The 23,194-nt window shown below is 42.1% G+C and overlaps 1 protein-coding gene across 2 annotated transcripts in view; it reads left to right on the top strand.

Annotated features, from left to right (window-relative positions):
• Nucleotides 1-6,443: 6,443 nt before the first annotated feature.
• Nucleotides 6,444-23,194, top strand: part of dgkb (diacylglycerol kinase, beta) — a 506,131-nt gene continuing 489,380 nt past the window's right edge. Inside the window, exon 1 of one of the 2 annotated variants that reach the window (XM_078421953.1) lies at nucleotides 6,444-6,465. The gene's annotated coding sequence lies outside the window, so the exon portion shown is untranslated. Of the gene's footprint in view, nucleotides 6,466-9,941; nucleotides 10,100-23,194 lie in introns of those variants that run through there. The other variant, XM_078421946.1, reaches the window with a different exon arrangement.

Here is a 23,194-nt window from a genome sequence, read left to right on the forward strand (position 1 = left end):
TTTCTATAAGACCCCCTCTCAACCTTCTAAACTCCAGTGAATACAAGCTAAGTCTTTTCAATCTTTCCTCATAGGACAGTCCCGCCATCCCAGGGATCAATCTCGTGAACCTTCGCTGCACTGCCTCAATTACAAGGATGACCTTCCTCAAATTAGGAGAACAAAACTGTACACAATACAACTGCCCTATACAACTGCAGAAGAACCTCTTTGCTCCTATACTGAAATCCTCTTGTTATGAAGGCCAACATTCCATTAGCTTTCTTCACTGCCTGCTGTACCTGCACGCCAACGTTCAATGACTGCAGTTTATTTAATAGGTCCAGATTCTCTTTAAATAGTTACTGATCTGACAGATTTTCCATCGTTTAGGTCAATGCCTTCAGGAAGAAACCCTTCAGCAATTGAGGCGATTCCAGCAACTTGAAAATTGTATCAAATTAGTCCCTGCCAAATAATTTCATCAAATCTTCTGCTGCTGTCAACAGAGCTGCACAATTCAAAGGAACAACACACAGAAACATTGACCTCTGGTACACATCTGTAGTAGTTTCATGCAATTTTTGAGAATGGATTTCAATTGTTGATTGATTCATCTCTTGGCCTAAGGCAGTATTGTTTTTCGTTCTTGCCAATAACTGCATTAGATTTCTTGTAATGTAACAAAAGCTTTTATTGCTTAATTTTGCTACTTAATTGCTACTTCTGTTTTCATGCAACTGCACTTTGGTCCTGGAACTGTGACATTCTTCATTCATGTAGTCAAATGTCTATTTTTTAATTTTTCCCACCCAATTGAAATTTTGGAGCATAAGTCAACATAAGTCAATTTTTAGCCTAAAAAAGAGGTGAAATACCAACAAGATTTGTGCTATTTTTCCTTTTGAAATCCATTAACAACATGGAAACGGACTCTTCGTTCCACATGCCAACCATTGGTCAACCATTCCACACTAGGTTCATTTTACCCCACTTCTCAATCATTCACTACACATTATGGGTGATTTTACAAAGGCCAATTAACATACAATCCTGTTTGTCATGGACATTTCCTCCCATATCCAAAGTGGAGCATGCGGAGGAAACCCCTGGGTCATTGAGAATGTGCAAACTCCGCACAGACAGCTCCCAAGATCAATATCAAACCTGAGAATCTGCTGCTGTGAGGCAGCAACTGTGCTGCTGATTTGCTTTCTCCTTTGTAAAAATCTATTAGAAGTAAAAAACATCTGTGAAACAAAAATATTTCAAGATCTGCTTTTATTTGTGGTGTAAAGAGTTGTCTGCCGTCCTTGGTTAGGTTTCTAAAGACAATTTTAGTATATTTGCCACATTCTTATTTAAATTCTAAAGCACATTTACAAAATAGCTTTTGGTCATGGAGCCAAAGAAAATAAGGTTAAAAATGGAAACAAATTAAATATACAGTTACAGGATGCTTGACCTTTTTTGGCTTTTGTGTAAATGTGAATCATCTTTTGCTGCATTGCAGATTGTCTTCCTACCCCACCCCCACACTCCCCTGCATCAGCCTAAAATGAAGGCAGCTAAATGGCTATACTCCCATGAAGTATACACAGACAATAATGTAACAACAGGATTCCCAAATACTCATGTCAACATTTCAAAATGCATTGTGTCATACTTTCTTATAAATAAAAGGTAAGCAGATGAGACTCTAATTTATTTTTATTACATGGTATCTGCACTAAATCGATCATTGTTGTAATCAACTGCTATCAAAAGAAAATACTTGCTCACAACTGAAGAGTACTCTTTTCATTATTATGATAGGCCATATTTGAATAAACATGTCCAATAGAAAAGGCAGCAAAGGAGGATGCATCTGACACTCGAGACCATTTCTGGCTGGAGACTCTGTCCAGTGCGTGAAATCAAGACCAACCATAATTTCTGGCCATGTAGAAACAAGAAACGGTAGATGCTGGTTTACAAAAAAGACACCGTGTTGGAGTAACTCAGCAGATCTCTGAAGAACATGGGTAGGTGATGTTTTGGGTCTGAAGAAGGGTCCCACCCATGTTCTCCAGCGATGCTACCTGCTGCTGAGTTACTCCAACACTTTGTATCATAATTCCTCGTGAACTCGCCCTGCAATTTCAAGTGAAGTTACATGCCGTGTATGTATTTTCTTCCTGGTGCGTAAGATGGCGCCTCCCTGTGTGGCAGCCGTTGCAGCTGCTACTGCTCACTGGTGAGCGTTTTTTCTTAGTAGTTAGTTAAGTTATTTCTCTCAATATTCTTGTGTATTAGTTTTGTGTATTAGTTTTTGTGTAACTTTAGCGCGGTATGGAGACCAAAGCCGCCATTTTTGCACTATTTCTTTCACCTACCGTGTCCGGAGGTCCCGCGCGCAGCCAGGGCCCTAAAGTTCACACGAGCGAGCAGCAGTTAGCGCTCCGTAACCCGGCGCTGCTGCCTCAGGAGAGACCTGACGTCCCCCGTGAGCTGAGGAGGAGGAGGAGACGAGGGTGCCGTGCTGGAATCCAGCGTCGAGTCAGGAGGAGACGCTACAGACCAGTGCTCCCATCCATCGTTGTGGGAAATGCAAGATCTCTCCCCAACAAGATGGACGAGTTGGCGGCGTTGACCCGACACCAGTGGGAATGTCGGGAGTGCAGCATCATGCTGCTTACAGAGACATGGCTGAACACGGTAACTCCGGACACGAACGCCTCACTGGACGGTTTTCACCTGAGGCGGGCGGACAGAACAGTGGAGAGTGTTCAGAGAAAAGGAGGTGGACTGGCTGTGTTTGTAAATGATAGATGGTGTAACCCTGGGCACATCACTGTTAAAGAGTAGCTCTGCTGTAGGGACATCGAGCTGTTGGCTGTTAGCATGAGGCCTTACTAGCTACCAAGGGAATTCTCGCATGTTGTTGTGATGGCAACATATATTCCCCCCTCTGCGAATGGCGACATGGCCTGTGATGTCCTGCACTCAGCTGTGTGCAGGTTGTAAACACAGCACCCACATGCCCTGTTTCTAATCTCTGGGGACTTTAATCACGCACCTCCATCATCCACTCTGCCCATGTTCACCCAGTACGTCACCTGCCGCACCAAAGACAACAAAACACTGGACTTATTTTATGCCAACACCAAGGAGGCATATAACTCAGCACCCCTCCCCCCCTCCCCTGGGGAGATCTGACCACAACATGATCCATCTCCAGCCTGTGTACAAACCTCTCGTGCACAGTCAACCAGCGGTGACCCACACAGTTACAGGATGGTCCGAGGAGACGGAGGAGGCTCTGAGAGACTGTTCCGAAACAACTGTGTGGGTGGGACTCTGTGATCCCCATGGGGAAGACATTGACGGTCTAACCCAGTGCATCACGGACTATATTAACTTCTGTGTGGAGAACACTGTGCACACCAGGACTGTACGGTGTTTCTCCAACAACAAACCCTGGGTCAACCCTGACATAAAGGATCTCCTTAAGGAGAAAAAGAGGGGCTTTAAATCAGGAAATAAGGAGGAGCTGAAGGCTGTGCAAAAGGAGCTGAGGAGGAAGATCAGAGAGGGGAAGAACAGCTACAGGAAGAAGGTGGAGGACCAGCTGCAGAGGAACAACATCAGTGGAGTCTGGAGAGGCCTCAAAATCATCTCTGGGTACAAGGAACCAGACTCCCATGCCGTGGGGGACCAGAAGTGGGTAAATAATCTGAACCTCTTCTTCAACAGGTTTGATCAGTCAGAGACCCCTCCCCTGGTCCAGTTACCCCTGCTGCAGCCCCCATTGTCTGCACGTCCAGTATACTGCCCCACCTCCCCTCCCACAGCACTTGGGCCACAGTCACCACCCACTGCTTCTGCTTCTCCTGCCCCAACCCCACCACCCCCACCTCCTCCCCCCCCCCCCCCCCCCCCACACCCCCTCCTCCTCTCACACCCTTGAGCACCCAGCCCCTGTGCTCCAATCTGTCTTTCTTGACAGACCAGGTGAGAAATGAGCTCAGGAAGATCAATGCGAGGAAGGCGGCTGGTCCGGACAGCATCAGCTGGAGGCTCCTCAAGTCCTGTACAGACCAGCTGTGTGGAATAGTGGAGCAGGTCTTCAATCTGAGCCTGAAACTGGGGAGAGTTCCACAGCTGTGGAAAACATCCTGCGTGGTACCGGTACCAAAGACGCAGCACCCAAAGGAACTCAACAGCTACGGGCCGGTGGCACTGACATCACACCTGATGAAGACACTGGAGTGTCTGGTCCTCGCCCATCTCCGCCCCCTGGTGAGACCATCAATGGATCCGCTGCAGTTCGCCTACCAGACTCGCATCGGGGTGGAGGACACCATCATCTACCTACGGAACAGAGCTCTTTCACACCTGGAGAAGCCGGATAGCACTGTGGGAATCATGTTCTTTGATTTCTCCAGTGCATTCAACACCATCCAGCCGGGGCTACTGGGGGGCAAGCTGGAGCGCACAGGAGTGCACAGGAGTGGATCACCACCTCACATCCTGGATTCTGGACTACCTCACCAACCGACCACAGTACGTGAGGACAAAGGACCTGGTCTCGAACAGGGTGGTCTGCAGCACTGGGGTTCTGCAGGGAACAGTGCTAGCGCCATTCTTGCTCACCCTGTACACTGCGGACTTCAGGCACAGCTCCGCAGACTCCTATCTACAGAAGTTCTCTGACGACTCTGCCATCGTCGGCCTCATCACGGGTGACAAGGACAGGGCGTACAGGGAACTGATCAGGGAGTTTGTGGACTGGTGCCAGCGGAACTGCCTCCGGATCAACGAGGGGAAAACCAGGGAGATGGTGGTAGATTTCCGTAGGCGTAGCCAGGTCCCCCCGACACCGGTGAACATCCAGGGAATGGACATCGAGAGGATGGATTCTTATAAGTACCTGGGTGTCTACCTCAACAATAAACTGGACTGGACTGAAAACACCAATGAGCTATACAGAAAGGGCCAGAGCAGACTTTATCTGCTAAGGAGACTCGGGTCCTTTGGAGTGCAGGGGGCACTCCCAAGGACCTTCTACAACAAGGTGGTTGCATCGGCTATTTTCTATGGAGTGGTCTGCTGGAGCAGCAGCATCTCAGCGGTGGAAGGCAAGAGACTCGACAAGCTTGTCAGGAAGGCCATCTCTGTCCTGGGTTGCCCCCTCGACTCAGTGCAAGTGGAGGGAGAGAGGAGGATGATGGCAAAGTTAACATCGCTGCTGGACAACGACTCCCACCCCATGCAGGACACTGTCACTGCACTGAGTAGCTCCTTCAGTGACAGACTCCTTCACCCCAAGTGCGTGAAGGATAGATATAGGAGGTCCTTCCTTCCCGCTGCAGTGAGACTGCACAACCAGCACTGCTCCCAGCAGACGAGTCAACAATAACAGCTAAGAACACAGAAAACTGATGACAATATATGTATCTTTTATTTATAATGAATGATCCCTTGCTCTCTTGCTATCCACTTTGCTGCTGTAACTGTAAATTTCCCCGGTGTGGAACGAATAAAGGAATATATTATATTATTATATGTAATTTGGCTGGATTGGATTATACTCTACCATTTGCTGATGGGACATAACCTGACCAACTTTAGCACTGGATCGATGCCAGTGTTGTCTGCGATATTGGAACAGTTGAGTTGGAGTTGTGGCTTCTTTTGGAGCATATCTTCAGCCCAAAAGCCAGGGTAATGCAGTGATGCAAAACCTCGCTTTGCATCCAAAATGAACAGCCTTTAAATCTCAGTCTTTAATGGCTACGTAGAAAACTGTACTGGCTGTTGCTGCTTGCAAAACATCTGAAAAAGGATAAGTGTTTGATGCTAAGGAAGAAAAAGTCTCTGCTATTCATTTACCAATCAACTAAGCGAAGTCATTCATAAGGATTTATTAGTTATGTTGATATCCATGCCATCAATATTGTCAACATTTATCATATTTACAATAACCATTAAATGCTATTATGACGTTGAACTTAAACTGTACTTCAAATTAGTTGACTGCCAGTATTTGTGATTGCAGGTGGCAGTTTATATATACCAAGTGAGCTCAGGATGCTTATGCACATCACAGTCAATGAAATATTTTTAAAGCACGATTGAGTGGTCGGAAGAATATTTGACAGTAATATCACCTTTTAGATGTTATTTTTCCAAGATATAAATTATTTCCTGATGGCCTTTTACTGTGCAATAACCACAAAGAACAAAATAATTGCAGGTTTGATCCCTTCTTTGGAAAGTCTGCTGAACTTGGTAAAGGGGAAGGTGTGGCTTTACAAATCACCTTGCCAGTTCTCAGCTGCAGAGTACTTCCCACTTCCCCACCCCCATCTATTGATGCTTGGACTTCTGAATATTTGCTGAAGGCACAGTTGGGCTCTGACCTGTCTTCTGGTTGCTGACTTTAATTTATTTTGACAACATTCCTGGGAGTGAGTCTATTTCATTTTAAGAGGAGGTGAAAGGGTGAGTGGTTCAATATAGTATTGTAAGATATTGATTAGATTTTTTTAAAACATTGCACTGCCAGATTCTGTTTTTCATTTGAATGGAAAGGACATTCAGTTGATCGGTAACGGGGGCAGCAACATGGAACAAGTTTAAGTTTCATTTGTTATCACTTGTCGTTATTACTGGAAAGCTACTTTCTGTCGCTCGTTTACCTCTGAGTTGGTGAGATGCCATCTTCCTGATCTTCTGCAGTGCTTGTGGTGAAGGAATATAACTGTTCCAATATAGTGAGTGAGTGGGAATAGTTGAAGAAAAATATATGCTTCCAGGTGAAGTTGCTGTGTGACTTTGAGTCTGGCTTGTAAGTATAAAAATATCAAGCAGCAGCCACCCTATCTTTCTGGGTGACCCCTTTTTGAGTTTGTGGTGTGAATGGTCAGGGTGCTTGATGGGACCTGGAATGCCAAGGGTTGCTTGATGCTAAACAGCTGACATGTTTCACTGAACCTAGAATGTTACTTGTAGAGGTAACGGTTAAGCATTTGGCAGAGCCTTTGCAACTGATATGAAACTCCTGAAAAACTTACTTTGTGAGTCATAGACGATGGATTTGGTTTACAAATGAAGAAGTTGACCTGTTTTTCTGTCTGAGGCTTTGGCTAACGGCATGGGATCCTCAACTGTGCATTAGAACTATCAATGCTTAAAGAGATTATGCAAAATGTCATTTTTATATAATGGGTTACGTCAGTATTTAGATCGTGAAGAAATGGTTTCAAAGAATTATACATTTACATAGGTAGCACATTTTAAAATAATAAGACGTCTTTTAAATTTCTAACAGATTTATTAGAACAGGCAAGTTCACATCAATATTCGGAATGGTTGTGAAGAAAAATGAAAAAGAATCCTGGAAGCCTCTGTTTTATGACAGTATTTCGAAGGTTTGCACTTCAGACGCAGATATACCCCATGTGGCCTGACTTCCCAGCTCCCCCATTGCATGTACACATTCTGTTTCACACAATCTACCTCCTGCATTCAGAGCCTTCAACAGCATGTATTCCCAACCACAATGGGAAAGTGAAACAGTTTTTCAGACATTTCCTGAAATATATCACAAACTTGATGGCGTCTCTGCCTTCTGGGCTGCTCTTCCTGCGGGTATTTCTACATACTCGAGCTTTTGCCAAGGCAGTGCTGTATTCCGTTCTTGCATAACCTCCCTGCTCTTATATCCTGTGCTTTACAGTAGGTAATAAAGGAAGAGGAAATTTGCAAAATTGCTTTTTAACCACTTTACTGAACTGGCCTGCAACCTTTTTGGATTTGTGAAACAAAAATGCTCCAAGTCTGAAGAAGGGTCTTGATCCGAAACATCACCCATTCCTTCTCTTAAGAGATGCTGCCTGTCCCGCTGAGTTAATCCAGCTTTTTGTGTCTATCTTTGGATTAAACCAGCATCTGCAGTTCCTACTTACACATTTCTTTGGTACAATGGTAACATTTATTAGTGTCTCTAAGCCACTCGAAACCTACAGTGATGGGGAAGGAAGAGCAGGTCACTTTTCATCTGCATGTGGTCCTCAGGGTTAACTTGTTAACTTCCTCAATGAACAAAGGCACTTCCCATCAATATCAGACTACTGGCCTCTCAAAATGGCTGACTAGTTTAAAAAAAAATCATGTCTGGGTGCTGCTAAAACAACAAAATCCCTTAAAATCAAATGCTAAAAGGCCGTTGACCTTTCACCGCCCAGCGGGGGCTTCAATATCGGGAGCCCCGACGTGGCAACTCCAACAGCCTGACCGCGGGACAAGACGGCAGGGAAGAGAAAAAGACATTTTGGCCTTCCATCACAGTGAGGAGGGACTGGAGGAGACTCACTGTGATGGATGTTTCTTTTTGTTTGGTGTTAGTTGTGATTGTATGTGTTATTGCATTTTTATTGATTAATCTTATTGGTCTTATTGTTCAACTGCGGGTAATGTTTCATTTTACTACACATTTATGTGTATGTAACAAATAAACGACTATTGACTATTGACTATTGATATTGACACTTTTCACTGCACCTCAGTACATGTGACGTAAGAAAATAACTGCAGATGCTGGTACAAATCGAAGGTATTACAAAATGCTGGAGTAACTCAGTAGGTCAGGCAGCATCTCAGGAGAGAGGGTCTCGACCTGAAACGTCACCCATTCCTTCTCTCCTGAGATGCTGCCTGACCTGCTCAGTACATGTGACACTCAACTCAACTCAACTCAACTTCAATACATGTTTTTTTTGCCTACTTCATTACCCATCTTCAATTCCTGCAGATCTCTGCTTTTAATCACTGCATTGTCTTGCTTTTTTTTTTGCCAAATCTGCTTTGCTTTGCCCAGATGGAAATGTTTTAATGTCCTAATGTTTTGTTTTCGGAATCCGCTTGAACAATATCTGCTTGATACTGTACATCCATGCCATCAATATCTTTAAACATGTCTGCAAACCACACCCAGCAAAGTCTTGCATGCCTCACTAAGCTTCGTTTGTATCAAAAGCATTTCTAAGTTGTATTGCAAAATCTCCTTTCCAGAATCTTATTTTTTATTGTCGGTTGTCTTTGATTGGGACTGGATCTCCAATTATTTAAAATGCAATTCTTTTTCTATCAAAATGGCACATCTGAGGTATTTGGTTTTCAATCATTTTCTGGTTGTATCCAGGTACTCACAAAAGCGACTCCATTTTGCAGTTTTATCTCTTGTTTCCTCTTTCTGGAATTGAATTGCATAATTCCTATTTTGTGGGTACATCTTGTTTTTTTTAAATGCTCCTGGATTCTTGCCCATTGTCACTTTTCCTCACCCCACCTGAATCTTTCCCACTTCTCTATTATCCTTTTTGACAAGTTCAGTGGTATCATTTCCATATGTAAAGAACATCCCGTTTGTAATTTTCCTGTGGTGCTAACATTACAGGAACCTAAAATTAACTGCGATGGTGCATTTACTTTCTTGCCCAAAGTGTACTCAGTTCACTGAAATGTGAAAGGAAATACAACTTTGTCTCAGGATTGGCAGTCTCTCTGAAACCCACTATATACCCAATAGCCTGTAAATTAGATCTTATCTTTAATTTGGCTAGCAGTTATTTCTGGCTAATTTTCCAAACAATGTTATTGAATCAGAAAAGTGGTTGTTTTTGCAGGGTTGGTTAGTAAATCACTTCAGAAACCTTCATGATCAATATGTTTAAAAGCAGAACAGCTATATAGATACTGAGGAATAATCTTGCACTCAGCTCAGCGGTAGCCCAAGATCTTTCCTGTAAGTGTTTTAGCCCAAGACATCAATCAAATACGTTTATTGTTCGCTTGTGGAGGCTGAGACTGACGTCAGTACTGAGCAACATAATTACACACCCACAGTTCATCTCTAGTGTACCATTGATTCTCTGGCTGCCTGCTTTGACAGTATTACTGCACCCATATGAGATAACTTATGTGCACCCTGTTTTTATGTTAAATCGGGATGTTTTTCTGATGGTAATAGAGCTTAGTTTTGAAGTATGTGGACTACTTTTCCAGTAGATTCCTTTATTCTGCAGCTGCTTGGCACATCGTTCAATAGGTTCTCAATTTCTGGATAATATTGAAGGTATGTGATACCTGTTGTAAAACAAAATGGTTAATAAGAGAGCTCAATTTAAATCATTTGTGTAGGCTAAAATTGATAGTATAATGAGGGCTGGTTTGTAAGCCTGCAGGCAAACCCTTGTTCCGCATTGCTGCACTTTATTTATTGCCCATTTGCTGGTTAATTAACAATTCTTGTTGCTCAGCAATCAACTTTGTAATTAAAGCTTAAAATGAGGCTGTGTTCATGGCACAGAATTGTACCAAAGTTTCAATTTGTGAAGTTGGTTGCAACCGTCAGCCATTTACTTGTGCAGACAATAATTTTAATGGATTGCAATATTTTGTATTCTGCAAAGAAACTTAATCAAATCATTTTAAGCTGCATTTTATAAAAGTAATCATTTTGGCTGCTAAAGGACTGCACCTGGACTTCATTGGCACTGTCAACAAGCAAAATTATTTTGTGAAATCTCTATCTCCACTATGCCAGAGAATCTGTGGTGTCATGCGAGACTGCTCCAAAATGCCCTGCTCCAGAATGGTAAGATGTTGCCTGGAGCCTGCAATTTCTTTCGTGCCTGTTTTTGATCTTTCAGGTGCAATTCACTGAGAGGCTCTGCATGTAAAATTGGGTTTTAAATGTGTAATGTCTTCCATTCGGCTAAATTAAGAAGCAAAATGAACCCTTGACCTCTTGAAATGATTCGTGTGTAATTCAGGTAAAACCTTTTTAAGGGCAATTGTATCAATGCCCTGCTGATAATGAGCTGTAGTATAGAAAGTAGGGGCTAAAAACAAATGGATTTAAAACTAAGTGAAAGTGTAAATTAAAACAGAAAATGGTGGAAATGCGTGATGGGTCAGGAGCCATCTGCGTAAAAGAGAAATGATTAACATTTCAGTTCAAAGATCCTTCATTAAAACTCTTCTGATCAAAGGTCACTGAGTTGAAACTTTAGCAGTTTCCCTTTCCACAGTTACTGCCTGACATGCTGGGAGCAATCGGTATTATCTGGTTAAGGTACCTGTGAACATCTTATGATTTTCGGACATGCAAACACCAGCTGTGAGCTAAAATATTTTGTACTTGTGCATTCTGTATCCTGTGATTTAAGAATTTGTTTGGAAGTGACGACACAATTTGATTGTTAAATTTAATAATCTATGAACTTAAATCATAATGATTGATTTGGAAAGATTGGAATTTTATGAAGCTGCTTGTAGTTGATTAATAATTTGTAATCGGCTTCAGGACCAGATACTGCATTAAATTGGGATGATCAGAAAGTAGTGTAATTGGAATGGGAAACTACAAAGGGATACAAGTTATCTTAATATGATCACTTAGAAATCATTTTAGATTCAAGAATAGAAAGTAAGGTTTTTTTTAAACGACCTTAACAGGAGATGTGGAGGAACAACAGAATTTGCAGAATTTGCAGGTCAAAATTTGCATGTTTCTTTAAAACAAAATCCTATGGGCAAATATAAACGGATTTTTTTCTAAAGGCTTAATTTGTTTGTAATATAACTGATTTCATAAAAGATCCATCATGGAATCTTGAATTTTATATATTGCATAATAAGTAACCAAAAAGGCAGAAACTGAATAAGTGATGTGAAAATTGAACTAGATGGAAGCAACCTACTCATTCTTTTGGCAGCATTTATATTCCACTTTTTTAAATCAAACTATCAGCATAAACCCTGTCATATGCTTGGCTCGACTGGTCCTCACTTTCTTTAAAATGCACCACAATCATTCCCTGTTGTAGTGAGTTCCATATTCCTGCCTCTCTCCAGGTTGCAACGAATTTTCTTGTGGTTTAGTTAAGTTTAGTTTAGAGATACAGCGCGGAAACAGGCCCTTCGGCCCACCGACTCCATGCTGACCAGCGATCCCCGCACATTAACACTATCCTACACACACTAGGGACAATTTTTACATTTACCAAGTCAATTTACCTACATACCTGTATGTCTTTGTGGTGTGGAGAAAACCCATGGGGGGAATGTACAAACTCCATACGGACAGTGGTCGGGGTTGAACCCGGGTCTCCAGTGCTGCAAGCGTTCGAAGGCAACAACTCTACTGCTGCGCCACCACACGTGTAGATCACTTTTCTTTTATGATGGATATTTGTATATCCACTCACTTGTGTAATCGGTTCTTTTAATGTGAAATATTCATTCTAATCTCCATCTTCAGTGCTTACTTCCATATGACTGTCTCTTCAGTGAATAATGAAGCCAAGTAAGAATTTTATATTCTTGGCATTTTGTTATTGCTGTTTGTGGTTTTTATCATTTGCTTATTGGCAGCATTCCCATCCTCGCTTCCCCATACAGAATATTTCACTGCTAAGGAATATAAATCAAAACTTAATTTTGTTGTGGTACTTTGCCATTGTAATTGCCTTTTGGACTTTCCTCATCTTTTTACCCCAATAAACATTTGCTCCTTCCACCAGATCCCCGATGCTCTATACACCCTCAACAATGTACATCACAGTTGCTCTTCAAGGCAACGACACCACATCCCAACCTGTAACCACTTGATCTAAGAATGTTGAACAGAGTCACAGAGTCGTAGAGTGAAACAGCGTGGAAACAGGCCCTTCAGCCCAACTTGCCCACACCGGCCAACATGTCCCAGTTATGCTAGTCCCAGCTGCCCGCATTTGGTCCATATCCCTTGAAACCTGTCCTATCCATGTACCTGTCTAACTGTTCTTTGTGTGAAAAGGTTACCCCTCAGATTCCTATTAACTGTTTCCCCCTTCACCTTAAACCGATGTCCTCTGGTCCTCGATTCACCTACTCTGGGCAAGAGACTCTGTGCATCTACCCAATCTATTCCTTGTGTGTATTCCATGATCAACAAGTTCCCCTCCGAAATTGCACGCTATTCTAACTGGGCTGCATCGGTCTCTCACCACACCAGCAATCATGAGGAATAGGTGAATATACTCGGGTTGTAGGTTCAAATCGCATCCTGACAACTGCAAATCAATTGAATTTAATGAAATAATCTTCATTTGTTTTCATTTCAAACCCAAGTCTCTGGAGGCCATGAAAATCCATCTGCTTCAATAATGCTCTTGAAGAGAAGACATCTGCCATCTTTAGCTGCTTTGATGTATAATTTAAAAATCGCAGCAATGTCATTGACTCTTAACAAGCCACTCAGTTACATTAAAACTGTAACATTTTAACAGAATAATACCAGCTGCACCACTTGACTTCAACCTGTCACTGCCGTTCTGCTAACCTTTCAAAACTCTCCTTGTGAACATAGTCATAGAGTCCTTCAGCTCAGCTCATCCAAGTTGCCTACCTGGGTTAGTAACATTTGCCTGTATTTGGTCCATAATCCCACTCAACCGTTCCCATCCAGTTACTTATCCAAATGTTTTTCAACGCGGTAAATGTATTCTGCCTCTGTCTCTTCCTCTGGCAGCTCATTCCATCCACCTACCGCCCTATGTATGGAAAAGTTGCCCCTCGGGTTTCTAATACATTTTTCCCCTCTCAACTTTAAATCTGTGCCCGGCTCTTGAAAAAGACTGTGACCGCCATCTAATCGATGTCCCTCATGATTTTACAAACCTCTACACTGAGACCTGTCAGCTGCCTTCACTCCGGGGAAAAAAAATACCCAGGATCTCCTAAAAACATGTGCTCTCCAGTTCTAATAACATCCTTGCAAGTCTTTTCTGCACTCTTTTTAGCTTAATGATATCTTTCCTGTAGCTAGGTGACCACAGCACCACACAATACACAGGACAAGTGTGGTTTCATCTCAACTTGAATAGCATAATGTGCAGACTTTTGTAATCAATATCCTTCCTTATTAAGGCAAGCATGCCAAATGTTGCTTTTAAGGGTCTCATCACTTTCAGGAAACTATGGATCATCACCCCTTGGTCTCTGTTCTCCAATGCTCTCCATGCCCACCCATTTACTGTGCAAGTCCTGCCCTGTTTAACTTCCCAAAATTCAACCCATCCCACTTGCTTGATTTTTAAATTCCATCTGCCATTCCTTGACTGACTTTCCCAATTGATCTAGATCCTGTTGTAATCTTGGATTATCTTCATCACCATCTACTATTCCACCAATTTGTGCCATCCACAAACTTGATCACCGAGGATTTGAGGAGTGCTGAGAAGATTTAAGAGAATGTTGCCAGGACTCGAGGGAAAGTGCTGTAGGGAAATATTAGGCAGGCTAGAATGATATTACTGGAAGCGCAGGAGGTTGTGGGGTGATACTATCGAGGTGTATAAAATCATGAGGGGAATTGATCGGATGAATGCAGTCTTTTACACAGAGTGAGAGGATCAAGAAGCAGAGAGTATAGGCTTAAGGTAAGAAGGGAAATATTTAATGGGAACCTAAGGGGCTGCTAACTACACAAAGTTGCATTATCCCCAGGTTATGACCAAGTGTATCTTGGACATTGTGAGAAGTAGAGAAGAAATTGCAGGGTCTCTGCAGAGATATTTTTATCATGACTAGGCACAATTGGAAGACTGGAGGGAGAGTAACGAGCATTTAAGAATGACTGCAAAGACAAGCCAGGGAGCTGCAGCCACTGAGCCCAACATCAATTGTAGGGAAAATTACACCATTCCAGTAAAATCACATCCGCTTCAGACTGATGTTTAAATTAGAGGAACTATCCCCAGATGTGTCAAGCAGAAGCCTGGCATAATCACATCAACTGAATCCCTCCATATAGATAATCTGCCAGGCATCTCCATTCCAATTCTTGTGTATATCCTGACACACTGGAGAGGGCAGACTATGCTTATACAAACAGAATAAAATAGCCACTGGAATGTTCAAAAACTTTAGACCTTGTGGTGAGATATGGAACTGCAGATGCTCGAATCTTGCATAGAGCATTAAGTGCTGGAGTAACTTGGTAATGGTTAGATCTTCTGGAGTGTGATGGTATCACGTAAAACTTGAGCAAGGAAACATCCAGAGAATTGGCCTCCACTGCCTTCTGTGGCAGGGAATTCCACAGATTCACAACTCTATGGGTGAAATAGTTTTTCCTCATCTCAGACCTAAATGGCCTTCTCCTTATACTTAAACCTTGACCCCTGTTTCTGGACTCCCCGAACATCGGGAACATTTCTCCTGCATCTAGCCTGTCCACTCCTTTAATTATTTTATATGTTTCTATAAGATCCTCTCTCATCCTTCTAAATTCCAATGAATACAAGCCCAGTTGACCTATTCTTTCATCATATATCAGTCCTGCCATCCTGGGAATTAACCTGCTGAACCTACGCTGCACTCCCTCAATAACAATAATGTCCTTCCTGAAATTAGGAGACCAAAATTGCACGCAATACTCCAAGTGCGGACTCACCAGGGCCCTGTACAACTGCAGTAGGACCTCCTTGCTCCTAAACTCAAATCCTCGCGCAATGAAGGCCAACATGCCATCAGCTTCCTCACTACCTGCTGTACCTGAATGCTTACTTTCAGAGACTGATGTACAAGTACATCAGATCTTGTTGCACCTCCCCTTTTCCTAATCTATCATTATGCAGACAATAATCTTCCTTCCTGTTTTTCCCACCAAAATGGATAACCTCACATTTATCCACATTATACTGCATCTGCCCAGACACCCAACCTATCCAAGTCACCCTGCAGCCTCATGGCATCCTCCTCGCAGCTCACACTGCCACCCAGCTTTGTGTCATCCACAAACTTGGAGATGTTACATTTAATTCCCTCATCTAAATAGTGAGAACATGCCTGGCGGATCTGCGACACAGGACAGCATGTGTACTAAGTAGCAAGCAATAGACAGAGTTAAGAAATCCCTGCCTCATGGGTCAGATTAATGCTTTGCAATGCTACCACAACTCTCGTCTTGAACTGTGGTGGATAATAATAGTTAATGTTTAATAGAGTTTAATATTCACTCTCTTTTTCGATTCCTTTTCTACAACTGTCCAACATAGAGTCAAATGGTGTTGAAACAGGCCCTTCGGTGCAACTTGCCCACACCGACCAAGAAGCACCAATCTACAATAGTCCCACCTGCCTGTGTTTGGCTCATACCTTTGGCTGTCACCCTCTATGTAGGTGACACACTCTTCGAGTCTTGTTTCCTTTATTGTATTCTATAATTTTGTTTTACTGCTCCTCTGACATCCTGTTTGTGTAATTGCACTCCTTGTAGTCTTTGCCTTCACTGATTGTGAGGACACGATGCTGTTTGACAGGCCCACGTGTCAACCTCTCCATCAGTTCTACAGCATATTCATACACTAACTACTTTACTTGTACTTTCCTCTGGAGTGTGGTATGATGAAATAAGGGTGTAAATTCCTCCTGTTTGTTCCAAAATATCTTTACATTTAATTCTACCATTGATTGTGAGTGACTGAAGAGAGAGCCATTTCCTGAAGGTTTGGATATTTAGGACATTTTCTGACTGGTTCAGATTTTGTGTGGTAAAAATGACAGTCTTATGCAAAACTGCAGGCATTTGCCCCTGCAAGAGGCAGCAAACTAATATGGTAGTTTTGAACTTGCTGCCAGATATTTACTGGATGTTTTTGCCAACAGTGCTTCAGCATCCAAAGACGTACAGGTATGTAGGTTAATTGGCTGGGTAAATGTAAAAATTGTCCCTAGTGGGTGTAGGATAGTGTTAATGTACGGGGATCACTGGGCGGCACGGACTTGGAGGGCCGAAAAAGGCCTGTTTCCGGCTGTATATATATGATATGATATGATAGCATCGCACATATCTGCAAAGTTGTGGCACCTCCTCTCTAACAGTCGGAAATCCATTCATTCTGCCCAAGGTTGGTCTTGGAAATCTCCATTAATTTTGAAGGTGGACAGTGATAAAGGAATGTTTTTTGAGAAGTTTTTAATGGTTTATTTTTTGTGTTAATAGTTCTGGATTTAAATTTTTTTATTTTAAAAAGGGGAATAATAAATTTGTTTCTGATACAAAAATCAGCTTTGTGGTTTGCAATGAGGAAGAAAGCAGTAAAATGTAATAAGATATTAAAGTTCTGGTCTGTTCGACAGATAACCAACGAATGGAATGCAATTCAGAGAAGTGTGCAGTCTTTGGGAAGGTTTTTTTGCTTTCGGTTTTAGAGCATGGAAGCAGGCCCTTCTGCTCAGTGAGTCCACACCGACCATCAATCATTCCTTCACATTGGTTCTATGTTATCCTACTTTCGCATTCACTCCCTACATATTAGGAACAATTTAGTGTCCAATTAACCTCCTCACCTGACGTGGAAGGAAACTGGAGGAAACCCACACAGTCACAGGGAGAATGTGCAAACTCCACACAAACAGCTCCTGAGATCAGGATTGAACCCAGATATCTGGTGCTTTGAGGCATCAGCTGTGCCACTGCACCGCCACCCTTTGTTTCCAATGTTTCTGAATGTCAGAAGTATTGAAAGACTTAAGTGTTTTAATTCCTAATTTAGACAGTCCTTAATTAGTTCATCTATGATTTTTTTCTTCCATGTAATGGGTAGAATTTGTTTCAAAATACACCCCCATCACTGTGCAGGACCTTGCCATTGAGGATCTGGCCTAGTTCCTCCAGGGAGTCTAGAAAACGTAAGAAAGACAGCACAAAGCTTGGTTCATTTTGCCCAGTGATTTTACTGATCTTCTTTTCTGAACTGTGGTATGTGCAGATTCATGTGCAGATTTGCCTAAAAAATGGGTAGATATCATTACGGCTGTGACAAAATATAAATGAGATTACTGCAAAATATTAATTGTATGACTCCATTAATGTGCCAACTGTATGTAGTGGTAAATAAAAGGTATTTCAATTTAGAGATGGTATATTATTGTCACCCTCATTTGTACAAAAACAGATGTCAATAAGCAATGTAATTATTGGGGACCCATTTAGTCTCTCAGTAATTTTTGTTTCCTTTTATTAAACTGCTGAGCATCATGGTGTAACATTAAATGGGGGGTTGCTTTTGCTTTTTAAAAAAGGCAGGATTTTAAAATCACAAATTATGAAACTGTATAATGGAATTCTTAGGACCAGAAATGGGTTAATAATTTTAGCCCAGGTTGGACTGTTGCCATTTTGATCATTGATTTGATTAAAATGTGGCATTGCCAAAGATAAATTATTCAGAAAGTTGCTATATTTGATCCCTGTAGATGTTGAGCTGGTTCGCCACAACAGAGCTGACACGGTTAATGTCGGTGCTCTTGGATGAGTGAGGATGCGTAAATTGGATTTAATTTGAGTTCTAGCAGTCTCGGAAAATGACTACTGTTGCAGGAATACCCATTAGTTGAGACTGCTCTGGTTATTTTTCTTTACTTTTGCAGAATTACTTGTTACAAAGTATATATTTTGTGAACAAGTTATTAGCCATAGTTCTAGGAATGGAACAGTGCCAGGCAGGAACTTGGGAATTAACAAGGGCACAAACATATGACCTGATATGTCATTTAATTCTAAATGGGGCAGCAAGGTTTATATAATGTACAAATTAAACTATCATCATGCCTCAAAATGTTCTTTGCTTTGGTCACCCCACGTAATTGGGTAACTGCAGTTGTGACTGATGAAGGAAAGGATTTAGTGAAAATGCAGAGTAACAGGGGAGTCTAAATTAATTCAAGTGCTAAATGCTCCAGACTAGAGCTAAATGGAAAGTAAAACCAACGTCAAAAGTGGATGGGCAAGGAATAATTACAATGAAAAAATTACTGCAGAACGAGGCAAACATTAGACATTCAAAGTGGAACTCTAAGCCATTCATTGGCCACAGGCAAAGCTTTGGGAAACATTATACCACATCAGCCTTGAGCAGAGTGATTTCTTGAAGGCACACCATGTTACTTCTGGGGGATAAAGTGGGTATTATAAAGCAAATATAAAGTTTGCAGAATTATATGCACATAAAGAAAGGCCATCTGGCACAACAGGTCCATGACAACATGTCCCAAGAAAACAATTCCTTCAGCGCCATTATCCCATTCATTTTCTTTGCACCCTCCAACTTTTTTATTTCCCATGTCCTCTCTCGTACCCCTCAGTTGCCCTTTGATTTTTTTTTTGGTTCTTAACGTTCCTGAGGGCGTGGCTTGCATTGCCAATTTAACATGCCAGCCAGTCTTCGAGACGTCAATTCCAGTTTACCGTCATGTGCATAATTGTGGTGAGGTACAGGCAAAATGAAAAATCTTGCTTGCAACAGCATTAGGGGTACATGGCATCAGACAACACACAGAACAAATTATACAAGAAAGTGTAAAGGAAAGTACTGTGCAAAAGTATGGCATTAGTGCAAAAACAATTAGAATGCAACTTCATGGTTGAGCAAGCGACATTCTCTTGTTGAAGTAGGATTGGGGTTGTGCAGGTTGGTTCAAGAACTTGATGGTTGTTCCTGAATCTGGTGGTGTGGAACCTCAGACTTGTGTGCCTCCCATGCAGACACAGAGAGTATGTGTTCCCCACAGGTGGCCTCCGAGGTGGGGTTTGATCCCAGGTACTTGTATTAACTGCTGTGACACCTCGCTGCTCTAAAAATAATATTCTCTGTAGAGTAATTTGAGAATATAAGAGAAATGAAAGCATTTATATGCAACCAAGGAATTTTAAAATGAAAGTATGTGTAATATAAGATAAAATGGTTGCTCGAACTGGGAAGTGTGTGTGAGCTCGGGCTTGATGTCCTGGTGCTTTATGTCAGAGTGGATTAACAAATGAAGTTCCTATGTCAAGTAAAGTGTGGCACAGCTGGTTGAGCTGTTGTCTCAGCGCCAGAGACCTGGGTTCGATTCTGAACCTGGAGTGATGGTGTGGAGTTTGCATGCTCTCCCTGTGATGATGTAGATTTCCACCAGGTCACCAAGATATGCGGATTGGAAGGTTAATTGGCCTCTGTTCTTAGTTTGTCGGGAGTGGATGAGAAAGTGGGATGATGTAGAACTAGTGAGAATGGGTGATCAATAGTCAGCATGGACCTGGTGGGCTAAAGGGGCTGTTTCCAGGCTGTATCTTTCCTTCAATGAAGCACTCATTCATATTAAAATTGTCCAGAGTTCGAGCCACAAAAACACCGAGCATAAACTGGCTGTTAAAAAGACGACCTTCTGGAAAAATTATGAATGTGCAATAATGGAGGAACAGAACATGATGGCCAATTAAGATGATGTGCACTGACGAGAATGTATTCAAGCAGGACCTGATTCAGCTTGCTGGTTGCAAAGGTCATGAGGCCAGATACATGATGAAATGAAATATTGTTAAATGTTAAAGAAATGCAAGCCAGATGCAATGTATCAAAATGTTTTGCAAGGCATGTACTAACAAGATATGGACCTATAAGCAAAAATATCTGTTCAGTCCGCAAGGAATATATTAGTGAAGTGCAGTTTTCCCAAATGGGATAATATCAGGTCTTGTATAATGTGGAACATTAAATCAAGATGCAATCAGCAAAATCTTATACCTGTGCTTTTTGGGTTATTCTGGCTCATGTTTATGCACATGTTAATTTTTTTCATATTCTGAGCTGCCAATACTTCAAAACCCCAAAACGTGCTGATTGTTAAGGTAGTTGGCTACTATGAATTGCCCCTGGAGGTGGGTGGTAACAGTATCAGCAGATTATTAGTGGGAAGATGGACGATGGAGAGAGGAGTCCAAAGAAGGGTCTTGACCCACAATGTCAACTATTCCCTTTCTTCAGAAACTCTGCCTGAACCGCTGAGTTACTCCAGCATTTTGTGCCCATCTTCGACACATCCTGGGCTTGGTTAATGAGATGCATGAAGAACAAATGCAGGGTAGTGATATGCAACCTTGATAAAACGGGCTGTATGACAACAGGAGTATTAGACAATAGACAATAGACAATAAAAAATAGATGCAGGAGAAGGCCATTCGGCCCTTCGAGCCAGCACCGCCATTCAATGTGATCATGGCTGATCATTCTCAATCAGTACTCCGTTCCTGCCTTCTCCCCATACCCCCTGACTCCGCTATCCTTAAGAGCTCTATCTAGCTCTCTCTTGAATGTATTCAGAGAATTGGCCTCCACTGCCTTCTGAGGCAGAGAATTCCACAGATTCACAACTCTCTGACTAAAAAAGTTTTTCCTCATCTCCGTTCTAAATGGCCTACCCCTTATTCTTAAACTATGGCCCCTGGTTCTGGACTCCCCCAACATTGGGTACATGTTTCCTGCCTCTAACGTGTCCAACCCCTTAATAATTTTATACGTTTCGATAAGATCCCCTCTCATCCTTCTAAATTCCAGTGTATACAAACCTAGTCGCTCCAGTCTTTCAACATATGACAGTCCCGTTCTAGTCACTACATCTTGAAGGAAAACGTGAAGCTCCCTGACAAGGTGACGAAAAGATTTGTCATATGGTTCAAGAGATGCACGTTATCATATCCAAGTTTGGGCGGTGAAGCGAGGTGTTCTCATTGGATCAAGCAAGGTTAAAAGGAAGGATATTTGGGAAATTTGCACAAGAGCAACATGAGGTAGGCATGGTCAGTCTAGGGATACCATTCCCATTAGTAAATACTTAATGGCCATGAGTCCAAATTTAAAGTTGTAGGCAAAATAGACAAGGGAGGATGGAAGGAATATTTTTTAATTTATGATTTGGAACATCATGCTTGCAAGAGGAGTCAATCAAAACTTTCAAAAGAGAATGGGGCAACCTCTGTATGGGGAAATGATTTACAGACCTGCAGTGCACATGAAAGATCAGATTGCTTGACAGAAAGCCAATGTTGTCTTCATAAACTGAAAAGTATTTTATGCCATTATGATTCTATGAATCTCATTTACATTTCAAACAACACGATTAAAACTCCTTCCAATCTGCTGAACAATTGAGTGCAAACCAAGTTTATGAATTCAACCCATTAAATCTTTTTTTTTAATCTTGGTGCCAAAAAAATACTCTGTGACTTCCAAAGTTATAATATCTTTAGTTTAGCAATATCTGTCCAACATATCTGTCTGAGATGCAATGCCCACATCTGAATGCAGTGGTTCACAATGATTTGGCTGCACAATGATTCATCTTTTAGCTTCCAGATAACTATTCTGGAGATGGGAGTACAGTTACACTGCAGAAAAAAGGAGAATTTAAATAGTCATACAGCATGGAAACAGGCCATTTGGCCCAACATGTCTGTACTGATGCCCCATCTAGGTTAGTCCCACTTGCCTGCATTTGGCCCACATACAATACAATACAATATAATATATCTTTATTGTCATTGTACAGGGGTACAACGAGATTGGGAATGCGCCTCCCATACGATGCAATACTTTAATTAGCTAGTAGGTATTAATTTAAACAACCCAATGAAACAAATTGTAACAGTTTTAAAACAGAATAAAGTGCAAGTAGATCTGTGCCGGATCCCTGTGCGATGTGACCATCTGGCTCAGCAGGACCAGTTCATAGCAGCTATGGCCCTGGGGATGAAGCTGTTCCTGAGTCTGGGGGTGCGTAGAAGGCCTTGTATCATCTGCCCGATGGAAGGAGTTCGAACAGACTGTTGCAGGGGTGTGAAGAGTCTTTGTGGATGCTGGTGGCTTTTCTGAGGCATCATGTGTTGTAGATGCCCTCCAAGGCTGGTAGCTGTGTTCCGATGGTCCTCTGAGCTCTATGGACTACCCGCTGAAGAGCTTTCCTTCATGCAGCTGAGGTACCACACAGGGATGCCATGTGTTAGGATGCTCTCTATGGTGCAGCGGTAGAATGTCGTCAGCAGCTGTTGGGGTAGACCAGACTTCTTCAGTGTTCTTAGGTAGAACAATCGTTGCTGTGCCTTTTTGACCAGCGCAGCAGTGTTATTGGACTATGTTAGGTCTTCCTAAATGTGAGTGCCCAGAAACTTGAAGCTGGACATACATCCCTCTGAACCTTTCCTATTCAATCCTTGTGTATTGAGTAAACCTTAAATAATAACCTTGTATCATGATAACCACAATTCCTGGCCTGGTGTGACATTCATGTGACATCACTCGTACGATATGGTTGATTCCAAAATGAATGGCCTTGGAAACCATTCAGCACAAGAGGATGTATG

This window comes from Rhinoraja longicauda, chromosome 2, assembly GCF_053455715.1.
Source record: "Rhinoraja longicauda isolate Sanriku21f chromosome 2, sRhiLon1.1, whole genome shotgun sequence".
NCBI classification, from domain to species: domain Eukaryota; kingdom Metazoa; phylum Chordata; class Chondrichthyes; order Rajiformes; family Arhynchobatidae; genus Rhinoraja; species Rhinoraja longicauda.